Source organism: Pectinophora gossypiella, chromosome 8, assembly GCF_024362695.1.
Source record: "Pectinophora gossypiella chromosome 8, ilPecGoss1.1, whole genome shotgun sequence".
Lineage (NCBI taxonomy): Eukaryota > Metazoa > Arthropoda > Insecta > Lepidoptera > Gelechiidae > Pectinophora > Pectinophora gossypiella.
The window spans coordinates 8561667-8581311 of record NC_065411.1 but is presented as its reverse complement, the minus strand read 5'-3'; the positions used below and the strand labels follow the sequence as shown (position 1 = coordinate 8581311).

Below are 19645 nucleotides of genomic sequence, written 5' to 3'. Positions count from 1 at the left end.
GCCAACCCCATCGTAACTAAAATTATTAAAATAGCAAATACAACTAATAGCTCTGTTGTTAGAGGATATGACTAAAGCTACCTTAAAATCTTCCCAACTACATCCTTCGGTCTGATAGCAGCATCAACCAATGCAATAACTTTATAACGGCAACACAATTAAAACAGACGAAGACTGAAGAAGTCAAGAAAAGAGGTGCCGTCAGCCAAGAAACCCAGATAAACCTCCGAGACAACTAACTTGTATTTAAGGTAAATCTTCAACGACACGCGCTTGCTGCCGGTAAATCACGGTAACGACTGTAGAGGCTTACATGGCCTTGCCTTACTGTCTAGAGATACAACCAGTGTCGTGGGCAAATTGCAGATCCTCTTGGTTCCTACGAGTATTAGAATTTCGCTGCCTTTTAGTTACAAAGTTGTAACGAAGCATTTCGGACCAACGAGCCTTGTAGCGACATCTTGTGGTTTCTGGCGATATATCGTTGTTTTATATTTTACCCGCAGGAAATCACAGATGGCGCTGCAGGGTTATCGATGGGCCCGAACATTTTAATAATTTTCTTTTGTTCTAAATTATTATATTAAAATTATCTGCAACATTTATTTTTGATATATTATAATTATATTGTTTAAATTTTGGGATCAAACAAGTCGATCGATTGTTGTCGTTGATTCGGCGAATTTATGGTTTGGTAGATTTTTTCTAGTTTGGCAACTTTGTTCGTGGTTCTTGTGTCAGACTGACAGCTGGCTGAGGAGAGACAGGTTATGGAAAGTGGGGACGTCGCGAGAGCGCCGGAGACTCCACTGCCGTAACAATAATGTGGGCAAATTAAAAGCCACGATTTATCGGCGACATCAAGAGCCGATGTCTCGATTTAAATAAATAACTTAACCGAGATGGTGAGTCCTCGCAATTCTTCGTGCATATTTTTGCACCAACTTTGTGATAACCTCGAGGTCCTTGTTTTCAGCAACATCACTGAAATCCCATCGCCTAAGGTCCAGTGGGTGGGTTTAGGTTTCATCCGAGCGATGCCCAACTATCCCGGATGAACCTGTAAGTTATTTTCTTTGTTTTACACTCGTGAGTTGCCTTGCCACGCTGTCAGCTGAACCACATGCTAATCATTGCCATTCCTTGTTGCAGATGGGGTTTTTGTTTTTTCCTTTAACGTTTTAAAGTTTTAACGTTTTTGCAAGTTTTAATCTAAGAAGAAGTTTATGATTGGATCAGACTATTTCAACAAATTTTGTGAATGAAGATTGCTACTGTTTTCTTCTGCGTTTGCAAGTTATTTCAAGCTTCATTTCGGCGGAGCTTGCCTTGGTTGTTTGCACGTCGAAGCTTTCCTTTGTGCGGCGCGCATGTGGATGTGCTGCGCCTCTCCTTTTGTCAACACTCCGGATAAGGCCCGGTGAAGGTCTGCGAGGTTGACCGGTGGACGTGCAGCCCGCCAGCTGCGTAACAGTTGGCCCGCTGCGCCGCCATCGTCCAGCACGCCCTGGCCTGAGCCGGCCTCAACTCATCACCTGTACGGTATTCCGGAACGCCTCAGGTAGGCCTGATAGTCGGAGGTCCTCGAGTAAGTGAGGTGCCTACAGGTGTACGGACAGTGTTTTTAAACATAGTGATATCCCATGGTTGTTACGGAGTGACAATTAACCTGACGGACCAAAGCGCGACCTGTCTCCCTCCATAGGGTTTCTACCTACCTATGGATAATTAAATTTGTATATTTAAAATTATACAGTGTACAAATTCAAAGGGAGTTTTCTTTGTCTCATGCTCACCGGTCTATAACATCTAGCTGTGCCCTTCAGGTAAACACCACTTTATAAATTTCTGAAACATATCTGTATTTACATACCTTTTCTATTTCACCTACTTTCCTATAAGGTAAGCAAAAATCATTTGTTTCAGTGGCGCCCTTCTTGGTGAAATTGTCGCTCTGTACAACCATTTTAGTATATAAGTGGTGTTGGCATAAACTTTAAGAAATTTTTTTGTGAAAACAGTGTATTTTTTTTTTATTATTAAAAGTGATGGGATTTTGTGTGAATTGTTTGTGTTTATGTTGCATCCTAGGTTAAGTTGTGTCTGTTTCTTAGCATAAGTAAGGTTCTAGGCCTCATACAGAGACCTAACTTAAATACTTTTTTTTGTACAATAAGTTTTAAACCCAAATTTAAGACCAAAGTGGTCCAGGGCTTATTGTCATATTTAGTAGCTACTACATTTGTGTTTTCATTATTTATTTAACCTTTTGTATAATTACAGGGTTAAAACCATATTTTGAACATTTATTTGATGCTTACTAGCAAATTTTTTTTTATGAGTATTGAGCTTTTGTTAAAATTTGGACTTAAAATAACTTACCAACAATAAAAGTTTGTTAACATATTTAATTAAAAAAACAATTTCACATTTAAAAACAATTATAATAAATTACTTTCTAGTTTTTTTTAAATACATTTATAACAGGACATGGTTTGTAATTGGAATTTTGTGACTTAGTTTCATCATCATACTTACTGACAGTTGTGCCGCTGCTTGGCAAACATTTTGCTTATTTGTTTTTTGGAAATAATTTTATAGAACTGTCTGTCAATAACAACTTTATTGAGTAATATTTAGTAGTCAACTTGCTTTACAATCTTTATATATTACAACTTAAAAATAAACATTTACTTCATAGTAAACATAACCTAAAACAAAATTTATATAAAACACTGTTGTTTCTTTTATTGTTTTGAAAGTTAATTACAGGAATAAACTAAGAATTGATGTTGTGTAATAATAACATTTATTTGGTCTATATTTAATGAAAATATTGTACATATTCTAGAAAATAAGTTTTGGAGGCAGACGGGTACATTTTGATATAAATTTGCTTAGTTAACTTCAGAACTCTTTTCAAACTTGAAATTATAACTAAGACACAACCATGGATATCCAAACTGTTTGTTTACAATCACTGCTCCGTGATGAGTTGGTTTATGGAGTGAGTATTCGTGCTGAAGCACCAGCTGATACTGTTCTCAAAATGAAGAAGCAGCTTAGGGAGTTGATCACTGGTTTCTCTCCGGATGAAATACTGGACGATGAGCGGAAGCCACAGGCCGAATTCCCAATTATCACCGAAAAGCTGAAGGAGCTGCAGGCAAAGATTGATACTGCAGTGAAGTCTAGGGAACGTCATCGCCTTATGCGTGCTAGGGCTTTGTATAATCATCTTCATCACCGTCTTGAGCGTGTAGTATGCACGGAGTCTGTCGATAGAGACATCCAATCGAAGAAGATTGGGAATCTTAAAGCTTGAGGTCACTCATTGGAGAATTTTTCCTTTTCATGGTTAGCATTCAATAACATTTAGAAAAATTTTGGGGTTACTTGTGTCATTAGGACCTAGTAACATCCTATTTATAACAAACACATTTTTTTTATGTAGTTAAAGATTAGTCTTTTGATTTTAAAATAACTAGGTACATTTACCAATAGATGTTTTATGTTTGTTTATGTTTAATGTTTTTTTTTTAGTGTGTTTATGGTGCGCTGATAAGGCCCATACACACTTGCGTCTGCAACGCAGCGTTTTTATGAACGCCCAATATAGCGTTTCATATTTTTATGTTTTTTTTGTATAGGCGATTATAGCCAACTATTTAAGATAGTTTTCATGTTGCTCGTGACAACATTTTTTAGGCCTAATAGAAGCCATTTATTATAAAAAATTTTTAAATAGGAAACCTCATTAGGTTGACTATTTTTTTTGTTTTTCGACGGAGCGGGTAGTGACTCCTTAAATAAGCCTCTAACAACTGTTGTTTTGTTTTTTGTCTTTGTCTTTAGAATAGGGGTATCGAGTGACACTATGAGAGTCGTCAGCTCAACAGGGTTATGAATGTGGGTGACACCCAGTGAAATGGATACTGGGTGCTACTATATGAAAGAAGTGAAAGGTGATCAATGAATGGTGAAGAATAAGGTCGGGGTAATTGTTGTGCTTAGGATTGTGCTGTTTATATGTTTGAGTTGTGCTTCGTTACGTCCTTTTGAATTGTTTAATTGTCTTGTCTTTTGTGGCAGGTTTTTTTTTGATAATTCTTTAAATTTCGACTGGTTGTGCGCTCCAGGCTCTATGGCTGAGGGCAGCCGTGTTTCTCACCCAGTTCGAAACCTCTCGTGGGTAGGGGGGTATTGTAACGAAGCATTTCGGACCAACGAGCCTTGTAGCGACATCTTGTGGTTTCTGGCGATATATCGTTGTTTTATATTTTACCCGCAGGAAATCACAGATGGCGCTGCAGGGTTATCGATGGGCCCGAACATTTTAATAATTTTCTTTTGTTCTAAATTATTATATTAAAATTATCTGCAACATTTATTTTTGATATATTATAATTATATTGTTTAAATTTTGGGATCAAACAAGTCGATCGATTGTTGTCGTTGATTCGGCGAATTTATGGTTTGGTAGATTTTTTCTAGTTTGGCAACTTTGTTCGTGGTTCTTGTGTCAGACTGACAGCTGGCTGAGGAGAGACAGGTTATGGAAAGTGGGGACGTCGCGAGAGCGCCGGAGACTCCACTGCCGTAACAATAATGTGGGCAAATTAAAAGCCACGATTTATCGGCGACATCAAGAGCCGATGTCTCGATTTAAATAAATAACTTAACCGAGATGGTGAGTCCTCGCAATTCTTCGTGCATATTTTTGCACCAACTTTGTGATAACCTCGAGGTCCTTGTTTTCAGCAACATCACTGAAATCCCATCGCCTAAGGTCCAGTGGGTGGGTTTAGGTTTCATCCGAGCGATGCCCAACTATCCCGGATGAACCTGTAAGTTATTTTCTTTGTTTTACACTCGTGAGTTGCCTTGCCACGCTGTCAGCTGAACCACATGCTAATCATTGCCATTCCTTGTTGCAGATGGGGTTTTTGTTTTTTCCTTTAACGTTTTAAAGTTTTAACGTTTTTGCAAGTTTTAATCTAAGAAGAAGTTTATGATTGGATCAGACTATTTCAACAAATTTTGTGAATGAAGATTGCTACTGTTTTCTTCTGCGTTTGCAAGTTATTTCAAGCTTCATTTCGGCGGAGCTTGCCTTGGTTGTTTGCACGTCGAAGCTTTCCTTTGTGCGGCGCGCATGTGGATGTGCTGCGCCTCTCCTTTTGTCAACACTCCGGATAAGGCCCGGTGAAGGTCTGCGAGGTTGACCGGTGGACGTGCAGCCCGCCAGCTGCGTAACAGTTGGCCCGCTGCGCCGCCATCGTCCAGCACGCCCTGGCCTGAGCCGGCCTCAACTCATCACCTGTACGGTATTCCGGAACGCCTCAGGTAGGCCTGATAGTCGGAGGTCCTCGAGTAAGTGAGGTGCCTACAGGTGTACGGACAGTGTTTTTAAACATAGTGATATCCCATGGTTGTTACGGAGTGACAATTAACCTGACGGACCAAAGCGCGACCTGTCTCCCTCCATAGGGTTTCTACCTACCTATGGATAATTAAATTTGTATATTTAAAATTATACAGTGTACAAATTCAAAGGGAGTTTTCTTTGTCTCATGCTCACCGGTCTATAACATCTAGCTGTGCCCTTCAGGTAAACACCACTTTATAAATTTCTGAAACATATCTGTATTTACATACCTTTTCTATTTCACCTACTTTCCTATAAGGTAAGCAAAAATCATTTGTTTCAAAGTCACCCGTTTGCCATTTACGACGAACTTATGAGCAACGTCATATAATAAAGAATACTACGTATAGAACGTAACAGCCTCATGGTCATGGTGGTTAGAGCGTTAGGCTCACGATCTGGAGATCCGGGTTCGATTCCCGATCGGGACATTGTCGAAATCACTTTGTGAGACTGTCCTTTGTTTGGTAAGGACTTTTCAGGCTTGAATCACCTGATTGTCCGAAAAAGTAAGATGATTCCGTGCTTCGGAGGGCACGTTAAACCGTTGGTCCCGGCTATTAGCCGTAAAAACACCTCCACCAACCCGCATTGGAGCAGCGTGGTGGAGTATGCTCCATACCCCCCCAAAAATATATTCAGTACTACTTTTCAATTTTTTTCCTTTGACTGGAAAGGTGCCAGTTTAACATTCGCATATATTATTTATCGCAATTTTTTTTCGTGGCCACTTTCTCTATCTTTTATATTACTAATAATCAGCCTAGCTACTCAAGGGAAACACGAAAAAGACATTTCATTCATAAAAAAACTCGCACACTCCAGACCTTGCACGTAACCGTGGAAACTGATAAAAATACTAGGTTTAAAGCAATACTAAATCTAGATTCTGTATAAGGTGTCTTGTACGCTATATAAGCGTTTGTAGCGGAAAATTATGAGGTGACAACACTCAAGGTGTAGTGTGAAGAAGACAGTGATGTCCTTTTTCAGAAAATTAAAGTTTAATATTGCCGAGGGCCGACAGTTCGATCCATAAGAGTGGATGAAGATTGTATGGGCACCGTGATTACATTGTAGATGGCATAGTTAGCAGTGAAGCTAACTATGCCAGAGATTTATTGTGATAGATAGAGATGGACTCCATGGATAAGGATATGGAGGAAAGTATCTTATTTTTAGTTCCGTGCGGTAGAACAGACTTTTAAGAATCGTCTTAATAATGTTACTTAAAACTGGACGACAAGACTCATACAATTACCTTAACAATTCATTTATTATCTAAACTATGAAGCGTAAAGCATGTTGGCAGCGTTTGTGCTTTGGTTATTATACTGCTTAGTTTTACCAAGTTGACGACTGATGACACACAATAAGAACAATGAAGGGATTACATGTTATACCTTGTAAATTAAGGTTGTACCTACTGTACCGATCTTATAAAAAGCAGCAAATATACCATCAGTGATGTAGCCCCATTCGGAGCTAACAAGCCGGTGTACGCATGCGCCCGCGCCACATATGTTACCAGCACCATTTTATTGGGAATTGCACGCTCGTTCGCACCTGATCAATCAGAGCGCGCCAAAAGCGATGGTTAGATGGTTACAACGTGTGGACGACAATATTTATTGGAAGCAAAGAGATGCTTTTTAAGAAAGAAATATAAGGTGATTTTGTTTTAATATTCTGAACCAAGATGGGGTGAAAGAAAAAAGATTATAGTCAGTACACAAATGTATTTATTACGAGTGAGTATGACTCACTTTAAAAAATATATAAAATGTAAAAGTAACATTAGTTGTACTCGTGGTACAACAATTGCCCTGAGTGACTGAATATTGTACCTATGGGAAAAAATATATATACGGTCGAATTGAGAACGTCCTCCTCCTTTTTTGAAGTCGGTAAAAAGAATCTAGTAAGTATACCCGATCTGCATAAAAAAATATATTTTAAATCTCATACGCACCGGCAGACACCCATTCAGCCTTTACCTTCGGATGGCAACACCGTGGGTAATTGACGACTGAGCACACGTGTCGCGGCCGGTACACAATTTGCCCCGGACACGTCACTCAATGTAATTGGCCAGCGGTCGCCATTAGCTAATGAGATCTTGATACCATCGGCGGCGTCTGCGCAAAGCATGGTATCGTCGCGATCGACCGTTACGAGAGGCTGAGAGGTCGGCGGTGAGCGAGGAGCAAGTCAAGCGGAGGAACTGACTTCCTATACTTGCTGCAGAATTGTAAAGTAATCCCCAAGAAAAAAAGCCGATTAAATGCAAGCAGAATTCGCACACCGAGTTCCGTACAAACTTGTAGGTATGTAAATAGTTCGTACATCACGGTGGTGATAAGGCTTTGACTTCATACATCGACATATTCTTCTGTAATCGCTTCTTCTTCTATCGTGTGGGTTGTCAGGTGGATTACCAACCCCATCAACCCCGGTGTCAGGGTTACTATAGAGCCACCAAAGGCCCCTGACATGGCTCTTGTAACGACTACTAACTTACATCAGTAAGTAATAACCGGTACCAACGGCAACGGCGGCGGCAAACTAGGGATCACATAGACTTTCGACTTCCGTGACGGTTCCGGGTCTTTCGTGATCATGAGCCCAACGCTCCAACCACTGGACCACGGAGGCCGTTAATCGCTAATATTTTTTTTGTAATGGAAAAACAGAATAACGATTATCGGACTTTTTCCCAAGTGACCTAAGGCCAACACCTAATCTGCTCTTCCTATTGGTCTTATTTTTTTTTATTTTTTTATATTCTCGTAACAATCATCATCAGCGACAATAGGCGACAATCGTCCTGAATGATAATTAGCCGAACCATTCACGAATGCAGAACTGGTAGCAGCCCACTTCTGCGTCCTCTTATTCGTACATAAACGTCGCAAAGCCTATACATAACATAACCAATTAAACAAAGCTTCACGCCTGTATCAATATATGTATACGCACACTCCTCGCCCTATTATAAATGCGATTCATACTAATATTATAAATGTGAAAGCGTGTGTCTGTTTGTCCGTCTTTCACGGCAAAACGGAGCGACGAATTGACGTGTTTTGTATAAGTGAATATAGTTGAAGGGTTGGAGCGTGACATAGGCTGCTGTTCGTCTCTTTCTAACCCCCACTTCCCTAAAATGGGGGGTGGAAGTTTCTATGGAGTACTCCGCAATTTTCAAGGCTAAAAATTGGCACGTGGACTATTTGTAACAAAAAATCGGGCACCTTTTTCTTTTTTGGAAATTTGTCCTCAACCCTTTCAAAGAGGAGGTGAAATTTTATATGGGACTTTTCGTAGTTTTTAAGGTAAGAGGCTAAACATTGGTACAGTAGGAAAGGGGTACCGTGTTACCCCGAATTTAACGCGAGAGAAGCCGCGGGCAAAATCTAGTAAAATATACATCATCATCATCACTAATTTATTAAGAGCCACGTTCTTGTCGGTGTAGTATTCTCCATACTACTTTTTAGGGAAAAATAGGGCAGTGGTATGCCGCCTGCCTTCCGCCCTTAAAAAAGTAGAATATACAAGCGAAGAAAGTAAAATATACAAGCGTCAAAAGTAGGTACATAAAACTCAAAACGCTCTCAGTATTGCCCTTTTTGCTGCCCACCAACTTCGTAGCCTGAAGGATAGCTGCCGATGACAGGGCACAGGCGACACGAGAGGGATTTAGCTGGACTGTGTCGATCGCAGATAGTCCGACATTCGTGCAGGTGAAGCAAGGAGGCTAATATTGCTACAGGATAGTTTCGACATTGATATCGCGCCATCGACGTATATTTATCAGTATAAGGATCGTTTATGTAAGTATTTAATGATGATTTATCTATTCATAATTACGTTAATCGGTTAGACATGGTAACTGATTACGCTTAACGTGTCGCAAATGTTAAAAAGACTGATATTAAAGTCAGTAAGGATTGACGTATTTATAAAGTGTATAAGTAACAGTGATCTAATGAAAAGCATAGATAGTATTGCTCTGTTAGGATATAAATAAGGATCAGTATAAACTTCCTAAGTTACAACAGTTAAATCTAAAATATAAACAGAGTAAAACATTATATAACCAGCGTCATGCTGTTCTCGAAGTGGGAAAATGCGCAAAAAGTTATGTAAAAAGAGTTTTTAATAAAACTCTGACACTGGCTGCTTTTTTCAAATTGTTCTTTTTTGTACACTGATCCTGGCCTAGGCTAGGGTAATCCCTAGCCTTTATTTGCAAATAGGATCAGAGTCCAAGAATGAGCAATTTGAAAAAAAGCAGCCAGTGTCCATGTTATTAAAAAGTTTTTACAACAGAAAAGATCCCACTTTAGGGATATTCCCGCGAACGGCACATCACTGGAGATAACTTACTTAAATGTCATTGATTGCAGTACACAAGTACTTCTCCAGACAAATCCAATAAAGGAATAGTAATTAATATGAATAAGAATGAATAATAATTCCATGTTTACTTTGACTAAAGCAGGGGACCTTCCAAGGCCGTGTAGAAAGCAGTAATAATTTAGTGTACGTACAAGCACAAGGCCCCTGTTTCCGCATTGATGACCCGACAGTCACCGGCTCACAATCTACGCAATGCCGCCCACTGCGCCCGCGCCGCGGATTTCAAATTCTAAACTTGAAGACATTCCTGAATGGGCGATAACTGTCGACGTGTCGAGTCCTTGATATGCATACTGTATTTAGGTACATATACACATGCCTTGAAGAGCTTAGCAATGGTGAGCGACAGGAGGTTATAGCACCAACTAAAAGAATATATTTACACCGGAAATATGCGCAGATAACGTAGAGACTTCACATTGTTCATAAACAGAAACAAATAGGCTTGTTTTTATTTCAAGGACCAATTTAAACTGATCACAAGTTTAACTGAATGACCTAAGTTACTCAATCTGAAATACTCGTAGAAGATTCATAAAACATAAACTAAAATAATTGTATTTGTGCGTGCGTAATGTTTAAACGTACCTAAATTACAATAAAATAAAACATAAACAGCCTATATACGTCCCACTGCTGGGCACAGGCCTCCCCTCAATCAACCGAAGGGGGTATGGAGCACACTCCACCACGCTGCACCACTACGGGTTGGTAAATTACAATTAAAGAGCTTTATTATCATAAGAAACCGGTGGAGACACATCACAGGTTATAGAACATTACAGGCTACAGGTGATCAGCCTGCCAGATTGTCCGAAAGAGAGATGATCCGTGTTTCGGAAGGCACGGTAAGCCGTTGGTCCCGGTTACTAAGTACTTACTTATGTAAGTTAGTGGTCGTTACATGCGCCATGTCAGGGGACTTTGGCGGCTCAATGGTATACCTCACACCAGGGTTGATGGGGTTGGTAATCCACCTCACAACCCACACGATAGTAGAAAATTATCATAAGATCGATATCATATTTTACTTCAATACCTAACCTAACCTAGAAATCAAATCTAACAACCCCGTAAAGAGTAACCGAGTAAAACCATGTCTGCATCAGATGCAAACTCGTTACGCTACGTGTTCAATAAATCGCGGGCGTCTTCAACCGTCATTAGTCGGCCGTCCCGTATAAACGGGTGCTCCGGAAAGCGCGTGCGCATGTTATCTCGCGCCTTTGTCTCTTTCACGCCTTTACCAACAAGCGTTGTTTTTGAGACAAATGTTGTCGGCTTTACGGTGCTTGGGCCAAGTGAGGAGTGTAAGCGTCTTGAGTTGGAGTTATGACATACGTTGAGAATAATGGACACAAAATACAGAGACTAAGAAGTATAAATCCGCCACAAACTATAAAAATACTCCCTGAACTGAGATGTCCCTTCGTCAACAGGATGGAGTCTGATGCAGTACCAAACTGCTTCATCGCGAAGGTCAAATACTTAATTTAATTTATGGCTAATAAATAAACTGCCACCGTACAATTCGTCGAATGTATCTTTGGACTATTTAGAAATATATCTGTTCAGTAAGGGAATGTAGCTTATAGCTTTGTTTACAAAGTGTCAAATTTAAAAATACGTAAATTCTAATTAACAAGCTACCACATATGAGAATTTAAACGTATAGGTAACATTATACAAACTCGAAGCATGCACCAAACCCAGCTTCTGAATGTTATCACGCCGGGCTGGTGTTAATCTGAAGAGACAGTCGTTCAGCGGGGAACGGCGTCCATTTGTCATGCCTCGCCTAGCCTTGCCTCGCTTTGCCTTGCCCTGGCTTGCTTTGCCTTGGCTAGACTTGCCTTAGTTAAACTTGTCTATTATCGGCGAAGTCTGTTCTCAGATTGTAAGCCTTTAGTAAATGGATCTCTTAGATGAACATCCTGCTTAGCTTGCTCTTAGTAAAATATCTGTAGACCTATTTAGCCGTGTCTCACAGTCTCGTTTGAGATACGGAGATGTAATATATTATAATAATACGATAATAGATGATTTGAGTCCAGTAATCACATGTTTGAAAGATATTGTAATAATCGTAGTTGTGCGAAGTAGTTATGTAGGTATTATAAATGACGTCATTGACACAGAAGAAATCTAAATTGCAAATTTGAGCATATTGAAAAAAAAAATAGATTACTAAAGATCATACAGGTGCAAACATCTAGCAACAATCTCTAGCAGCAACCCATAAAACTGCCACAAAACATCAACATCATCGAAACCTTTCTGAAAAACGTCCAATGAATTATTTTTGATGCAGAAGCGTTAGTTTGCATGCCGAAGGCCGACAGTATTTTACCTAACAACGGATTCCACATCGGGACGTTAAATCACACATAACGTGCAACACCGCACGCTATCTGTTGAGGAGCGAGCGCCCCAGTTCGTGGCGCGTGCGCGGCCTAGCCATAGACTAACTACACTGACCTGCAAAACTAGTTAATAAAAAAAAACTATTTACTCCACTTTTAAAAATTCTATGTTTTCTAAACTATAGAAGTTAGAGATTAAAATAAATTTCATAGATAATTTTATCAGTTTCTATGTTGTCTTTTTATTTCGAAAGTTTATCTTGTGTGTTGTGTACTTAAAAAGTTATTATAATTTTAAAAGTTTTCCTGTAATTACTTAGTTTAAATGTATTAATACAAGCTAAAAAAGTTTTATTAAAACTACATCGTTAAAGCATTGTCATAAAAACTGACCAGTCTACAAATAGAGCGAATATTTAGTATATGTAAATCAATAGCTGTGATACAATCGACATGAGCGATGAAACAACGTTATCATAATAAAAGTGTATTTGTTACAATTGAAATAGATATATCATATCTGTGAAGAGTTTATATATACTACTGCGTCGAAGACGATCGAGTCGCATCAAGAATCAAGCTTAAAGTTATTTAATCTATAAACCAGGTAAGTCAAAGACTGATATGATCGGCACTACGTATCGAACTAGTAAATATATCTACTCTATTCTACGGACTAGGTAAATCAACTGGTCTAGGGATACTATTTTGAAATTGGAGAAGAGTTACAGATTAAAAAAAAGTTTAGATATTTCAATCATAATAAAATACTAAATCCCAGATGTAACGCACGTTTTACATGGATAACGGAAGAAACTAGAAGATTATGCCGAAAATCCAAACATGTCCAAGACCAAACGGATGATAAGCTAAGCAATTATGGCATTGGTGCTGATTTCAGCAGACACCTAATTTTATTTTAAGTTATACCTGCCATGTTTTATCCGCCAAAAAGGAAAGCTAATCTGGTTAAGTTATTAGTTAGGCTGCTATTCATTTCCATCATTTAGTACGAAACGAAGTGACGAGTCTACAACTAAAGCAAATATTTACTCTGTGAGCCAGGTAAGTCAGCGGCTGCGATACGATCGGCACGAGCGATGAAACGACGCTTTACGACCCGACGCGCCAGATCGCGGCCGCAATTGTTTTTGACTACAATTGTTTATTCGCGTGGATTAATGTACCGTTCTGACCGGTTCTTTATTCATTGATAGCATTCGAATGTTTTTGTTTGTGGCTCTGTGCGGGCTGTAAAGAAGCCATCACGACTTTGAGCAACGAAAATGGACTTTAAAAGGCTATTGTTAGATGGAATCTAGTGTCCTGATCTTAATATCAGTTAATACAGTAACAGTACTTCACAAAGAATGATATTACAAACTTTTTTTTTTAAGTTTGAAATGTTAATTGCACGTCGCCTGCAATCTCAACATCTATTGTAACATGTAAATTGTTACTGGCAATGAATTTATTTTATTCTTATTCTATTACACGTTCGCGATAATAAGCAGCAAAATGCTGTTCATTGTGTCCTAGAACACACATGGCTACGACTTCTGGTACAAACTAACAGTTAATTTAAAAGTACATTTACTTAAAACGGTGAATGAACCAGCTAATCTAGAAAGCAGGGGTCAAAACACCTCAAATAGAAGGGACAAAGGAAACACACTCAATTTCCACCTACAGTCGGTACTGATCGATGATAACACTTTTCTTACAAGTTGCCTAGACGTGCCTAGACATGTAAGGTGTTTTCTAGAAATTAAGGTCCGCTCATTAAATAGATTATAAGTGTGGGCAGGTAGTCACGATCCTTCGCAACAACTTTCACGGAAATTCATTTTAAGTTGTAGAAATTATGTGAGTAATTTTACCTTTATAAGCGTATTGGTGTCTGATTTCAAGTAAGAAGGAAATTGGCTACTTGACAGTTTTCGAATAAGTATTTAAAAATTACAATTACAAAAGCTTTATATAATACAAAAAAATAACACATTTTCTTCAATTATTTATTTTAAGAAAATGTGTTTTTTTTCGCGCGAAGACGGTTGAACACATGACATTTTGCCACAGTTCAACAAAGAAACTGTCAACAGTATCACTTGAAACCTGACAAATATTTTTTGTTTATTTTGTGAAATGTGACGTCACACGAAGCTCGATCATGGCCGCCCGTGTTTCGGGTTTTGTAATACATTTTTATTTTGTAAAAAATATTTAAAAATGACCCTAATTATAAAGAACTATTGGATAATTATCGTTAAATGATATACTACAATATCCGACATATTTCATAATTTTATTGTTACAACTCATTACATAATTTTAAAGCAGTCAACGGCCTCCGCGGTCCAGTGGTTGCGCGTTAGGCTCACGGTCCGGAGGTCCCGGGTTCGAATCCCGGTGAGAAAACATCACAAAAATTACTTTGTGATCCCTAGTTTGGTTGGGACATAACAGGGTGTTCACTACTTACTGATGTAAGTACGTAATCGTTATATGAGTCATGTCAGGGGCCTTGGGCGACTCAATTATAACCCTGACACCAGGGCTGATGAGGTTGGTAATCCACCTCGCAACCCACGCGATAGAAGAAGAGAACTTAAAACATTTAATATTCCAAAACACCATAACAGCACTAGGGCGCAAGTCTAATCCAAGCGGGGCTTTAAACCTCACTTTACAGCACTACATTTCAAATTACCCGTCTTTATTCATCAAATCAATCACATTTCACATTCGCGTCAGTTAATATTTGTAGTTGGTATAACTGTCCTGGTTGTGCAGATAAATAACCTTAATGTCCAATATTTCATCAGAGGACTTCATACGCCCCTCGGTTACCAGGATGATACTTCAACCAGGGTATAAAGCGGCCCACTACGTCATTTGCATGCGATAGAAGTCGGTGAGGGACAGTCGCCGCCCACCCAAGCTTGTCGTTTAATGCCGCCTTTACTGTGCTGTTTTAAAGGCTCTATCACACACGACGTGCCTGGTTTTACTACTTTTATATGATCTTACGGTTGCTTTTCAAATAATAATATGATGGTGTGCTATATAGGCGGGCGACAGGCTCGCAGCCTGCCACTTTACGGTACTTTATTTTTTGACGTGACTTATTGTAGATTTGCCGCAGATGGCATTAACTACTTAGCCGGACAAATGGGGAGCGCTGAAGGCTCTGAAGACCCGGTACAACATTTAAGACAACAGGCCTGAGGGTGCCCAGTTGGGTGCGAACCTCGGGTCAAGGCGTCGTCTGAGAGGAAAAATATTTGAAAGACCCACTAGGGTCGATTTATTCTTTACTATTTGTGATAAGCGCTGATTGAGTGTTTGGTGTCGCGAGCTGATTGGCTGGCTCTATAGCTAGAGTAATCGAGTCATCGGGATCGTATATTACGTTCTTCGGACGCCGATACTTTTCAGTACCGTCCCTAAGCGGGATGTATTCGGAAGCCGCAATTACCAGGAGATTTGGATGGTGCGGAGCAGTATCGAAAAAACGTTATGAAGTTAATTTGAGCCATTGGGCAATGGTTGGCAGATCTACGGTACATCGTACCCATCTTAGGAATTCTACATCAAACGCTTCTGGTAATTTGCATATGTAGGTGGAATTGTTGGTTTACGTCTGTATTGGTTAACTGCTCAAAGAATAGGGTATTTAACAAGTATGTAATATGCCGCGTATATTGCTATCGTTTTAGTATAGAGAAGAGAACATCGTTAGAGAAGTGTGTCAGGATCGAAGCAAATGGAATTCCATAGTCTCTGCTTACCTCGGTGGGAAATAGGCGTGAGTTTATGTATGTATGTATGTTTTAGAATAGACATACCTAGATACTAGAGACATACCCAAATTGTCAATCAAATGTGAAAACGGAATCGAAAAACGTTGAAAAATTAAACAGTTAGCGCTATCCGAAATAAGAGAGTTGGGAGAAATGGCAACAGTCAGAAACCCGTGACGTCACATGTTGCTAGTACAAGCTACATAATATAAAAGCTGGTTTTTGAGAATACCGTAGACTTTAGCCATTAATATCTATGGTGTTAGATGAGCTTGAAAAACGGATTTTATTCTGTTTTAGTAAGGCAATAAAAATACAATCAATTTACCCTACTAACATGATGTGGGTAGTGACGTACCAATAAATGAGGAACACACACTAACTGTGTGTAGGTACCTAAATTTCCCATCACTGGGCACAATAATTTCAACAAACATGATTATAGAGCAATGGAAAACAGCAAAGTTATCCTTCAATGAGACAGTGAATAGTGAATAAAAGGTAGCGAAGACTATCTTTATTATTTATCCTAGAAAGTTTCAGGAGTCGTACAGTACATGAGCCACGTCGGGGGTCTTTGGCGGCTCAATGATAATTCTAACACCAGGGAAGATGGTGTCGGTCATCGATATCACACACGAGAGCAGAAGAATAAAAAACAACTCTGTAGGTGTAGTATGAATAAGTCCTTATCGAGCAATTTTCAGCCGACCGGCGATGGAATCGTGTTGGTCGCGTCGTTCGGAATTATTACGCGACATTATTTGTAATAAATAACCGAATACCGCATTGCTTGAGGATTTCTATTTGCCCCCTGCTGTGCCGGGGTAAACACTGATTTAACGCTAAGATTAAACCGTCATAGGAGCATTTAGCTGAAATATGGCAGATGTTTTCATTGGCAGACTGTAACGGATTTAAAACATGGAACAATTTTATTGTTTATTGAATAGGGAATACGGAAAAGCTTGATTTTTGCCAAACCCAAAAATTTCAACAGTGGGAATTGATCTGATTTATCACGAAGTACAAAGCAAATTACTCTGAGGTACACTCTTGTACTCGAATGTACGTACAGGAAAAAGAATGATTATAATATATAATTTTGTTTTTATCAGAATGGAATCAGGATCCATTCTCAAGTCAAGGAACTACACACATTTTTAAATTTATTTGATTGTATGTATCTAACCAACTCAACAGCAAACAACTGCGGAAGCGCTATGCCCTGATAATACCTCCACATTTCCATAGACAGTGAATTCCAAATTCCAATCCTACAAATCAGATAACCCGATACCGTACAACATTATTTCTCGCCGAACCTGAAACCCGACATTCTCCTATCTGAATACCTAACAATGGCCAGGTAACCCGATTGTGGTAAATGAGAATAGAACAGTGTCGCACGTGGTCGTCGTATGGTAATGCGGCGCGGGCGCATTAAAATGCAAGATGGCGGAAGCGCGCACGCGAGGTCGCGGGGTCGCGTATCGCCACGCGCCATTGTCCCGGCTACTGAGTACGGTGACCATAGCACACCCCGGACACTTCATATATACAAAATCTCGTTCTTACACAGACACGACGATTTTCTACACTCGCAATTATGTGTGAAGTCGAGGGCTATACAAAACATGTGCAATAGAATAGCATAAAATAGAACGAATGGTTAACAGATCACACACAACGCAAGTAATCTTTCCACTGTAGATATTCGCGTTTGAAACTGTTGCCATTAGGCTCAGTAAACGTCTTATCTTAGGAAGATGTTTTCTATATTTTCAAATTACGAATAAGTTTGCGTTTGATTACACTATCACATGATGGTAAATGAAAGTATTTTTTTTTTTGCAGTAAATACAGCTTATAATATTTATAATGTCCGACTTTCTCCCATCTGTTGGCCTCCGCATAGATATCCTCTCTTGATACGGTACATCGGCGGCACAATAGTCCGCGGACTACCCAGCACTGACCACTCAGCGGTCATTTAGCTAAGATATCACAATATAATAATGTAAATAAATTACATTTATACAACAATACACTTACGCCCGCAATGCCTAATGAGATGGACAGAACCATAAGTCGTTATAAGAACCCTATAAATCATATTTAAACGTCTTTTTTACAATGTTTTTATATAGGTGGAAACCTGTTATTGGCTTAGTTTTTAAGTATGATTTTCTTTTTGCTATAGTTGTTAAGAGCTGTTGGTCTCCCAAATATAAAATAAATAAATAAATAAATAAATGTAACCGTGAGGACTAGAGGGACGACAAGCTATGTGGGGTTCATTCTAGAAAAAGCTTCGAATTTCCATTTATCTTTAAATTTAGATATACCCAACAACAGTAGCCAATCAACAGTAGTTCATAGTAAAACAATGTGTAGTAAAATGGACGGTCAAATAAACTGCCCTAGCGGTTTCTCTGTATTTTTTATATCCAATAGCAGTTTATAATTAAATCGATTCCAGCGTGGTTGCAGACCCTACACGACAACCACGCCGCGCACCGCTACTAATATATCGAGGGCTTCGACCAATGGACGCAGTGAATGCTATCTACGTAGATAGACGTCGTACGGCTATTGGTCCTCGATATAACGCGCCGAGCGCGACGTGGATGCCGTGCCTCTAGGGCAGCAGTTACTTAATATCTAAACCTTACTAGAAAATACACCCGAATGCATAGCTAAAGGGATAGTTGGAGCGATAAAATTGTGTACAATCCGCAAACTATGCGAACTGTAAATAAATTCAACAATATGACTCCAACATAAATAAAACAAGAATTTCAATAGCATCAATTGTAAACTTTATTCAGGGATCAAAAAATAATCAAAATTCCACTTAAAATGTATGAGATATTACATTATTATTCTTAGAAATAAGGAACGTTAGAGTCACATTGTTGTAAAATATTATAAAGACTTAAGTAAACTAATGTACTTATTTGGGTAACAGTCCAACCACAGCTAAAAAAGAAATACAATCAACCGACCACACCACAATGTAAAATAACGCACGCAACATATGCACTATATAGGTGCAGTTGGAGCTTAAATATACGAGATATACTTTAAACGCATCTTAGAACAAACATTTTGGTCTACAATAAACCGCAAATCTGTGTCATACCCTTAGAGCGGAGGCCCGTGTTCCTGCATGGTCATACTATGACAGACCAAAATTATTAAAGTGGGATAGCCGCACTCATCATCATCATCTTCCTAGCGTTATCCCGTTTTTCAAAGGGTCAGCTTACCTAATCTGAAGATTCGACAGGTACAGTTTTTTTACAGAAGCGACTGCCTGTCTAACCTTCCAACCCGCGAAGGGAAAACCAGCCCAATATTGGTTATGTCACAAACCTCCGAAATACACTTCTCGGGAATGCGGGTTTCCTCACGATGTTTTTCTTCACTGCTGAGAATGTGATAATCATTTATGATCCAAACATGAATTCGAAAACAAATTCGAAAATCATTGGTTTAAGCATATGGTGGGATAGCGGAACTAATGGCCCCGATTCCTGCAGACATCTCTTAATTTTACTTTAAGTTATACCTGTCATTTTCTTATCCGCCGAAAAGGAAAGGGACGGATGATTGACAGCTCT

At 39.2% G+C, this 19645-nt stretch overlaps 1 protein-coding gene and 2 long non-coding RNA genes across 4 annotated transcripts in view; 2 read left to right on the top strand and 1 right to left on the bottom strand.

Annotated features, from left to right (window-relative positions):
* LOC126368702 (poly(A)-specific ribonuclease PARN-like) overlaps positions 1-19645 on the bottom strand; it is a 39102-nt gene that overhangs the window by 5003 nt on the left and 14454 nt on the right. The window lies entirely within an intron of this gene.
* LOC126368771 (uncharacterized) lies at positions 425-1770 on the top strand. The gene is made up of 2 exons (XR_007566630.1): positions 425-1062; positions 1153-1770. It is a non-coding gene; the product is annotated as an uncharacterized LOC126368771 (long non-coding RNA).
* LOC126368769 (uncharacterized) lies at positions 4335-5555 on the top strand. Its single transcript, XR_007566628.1, has 2 exons — positions 4335-4847; positions 4938-5555. It is a non-coding gene; the product is annotated as an uncharacterized LOC126368769 (long non-coding RNA).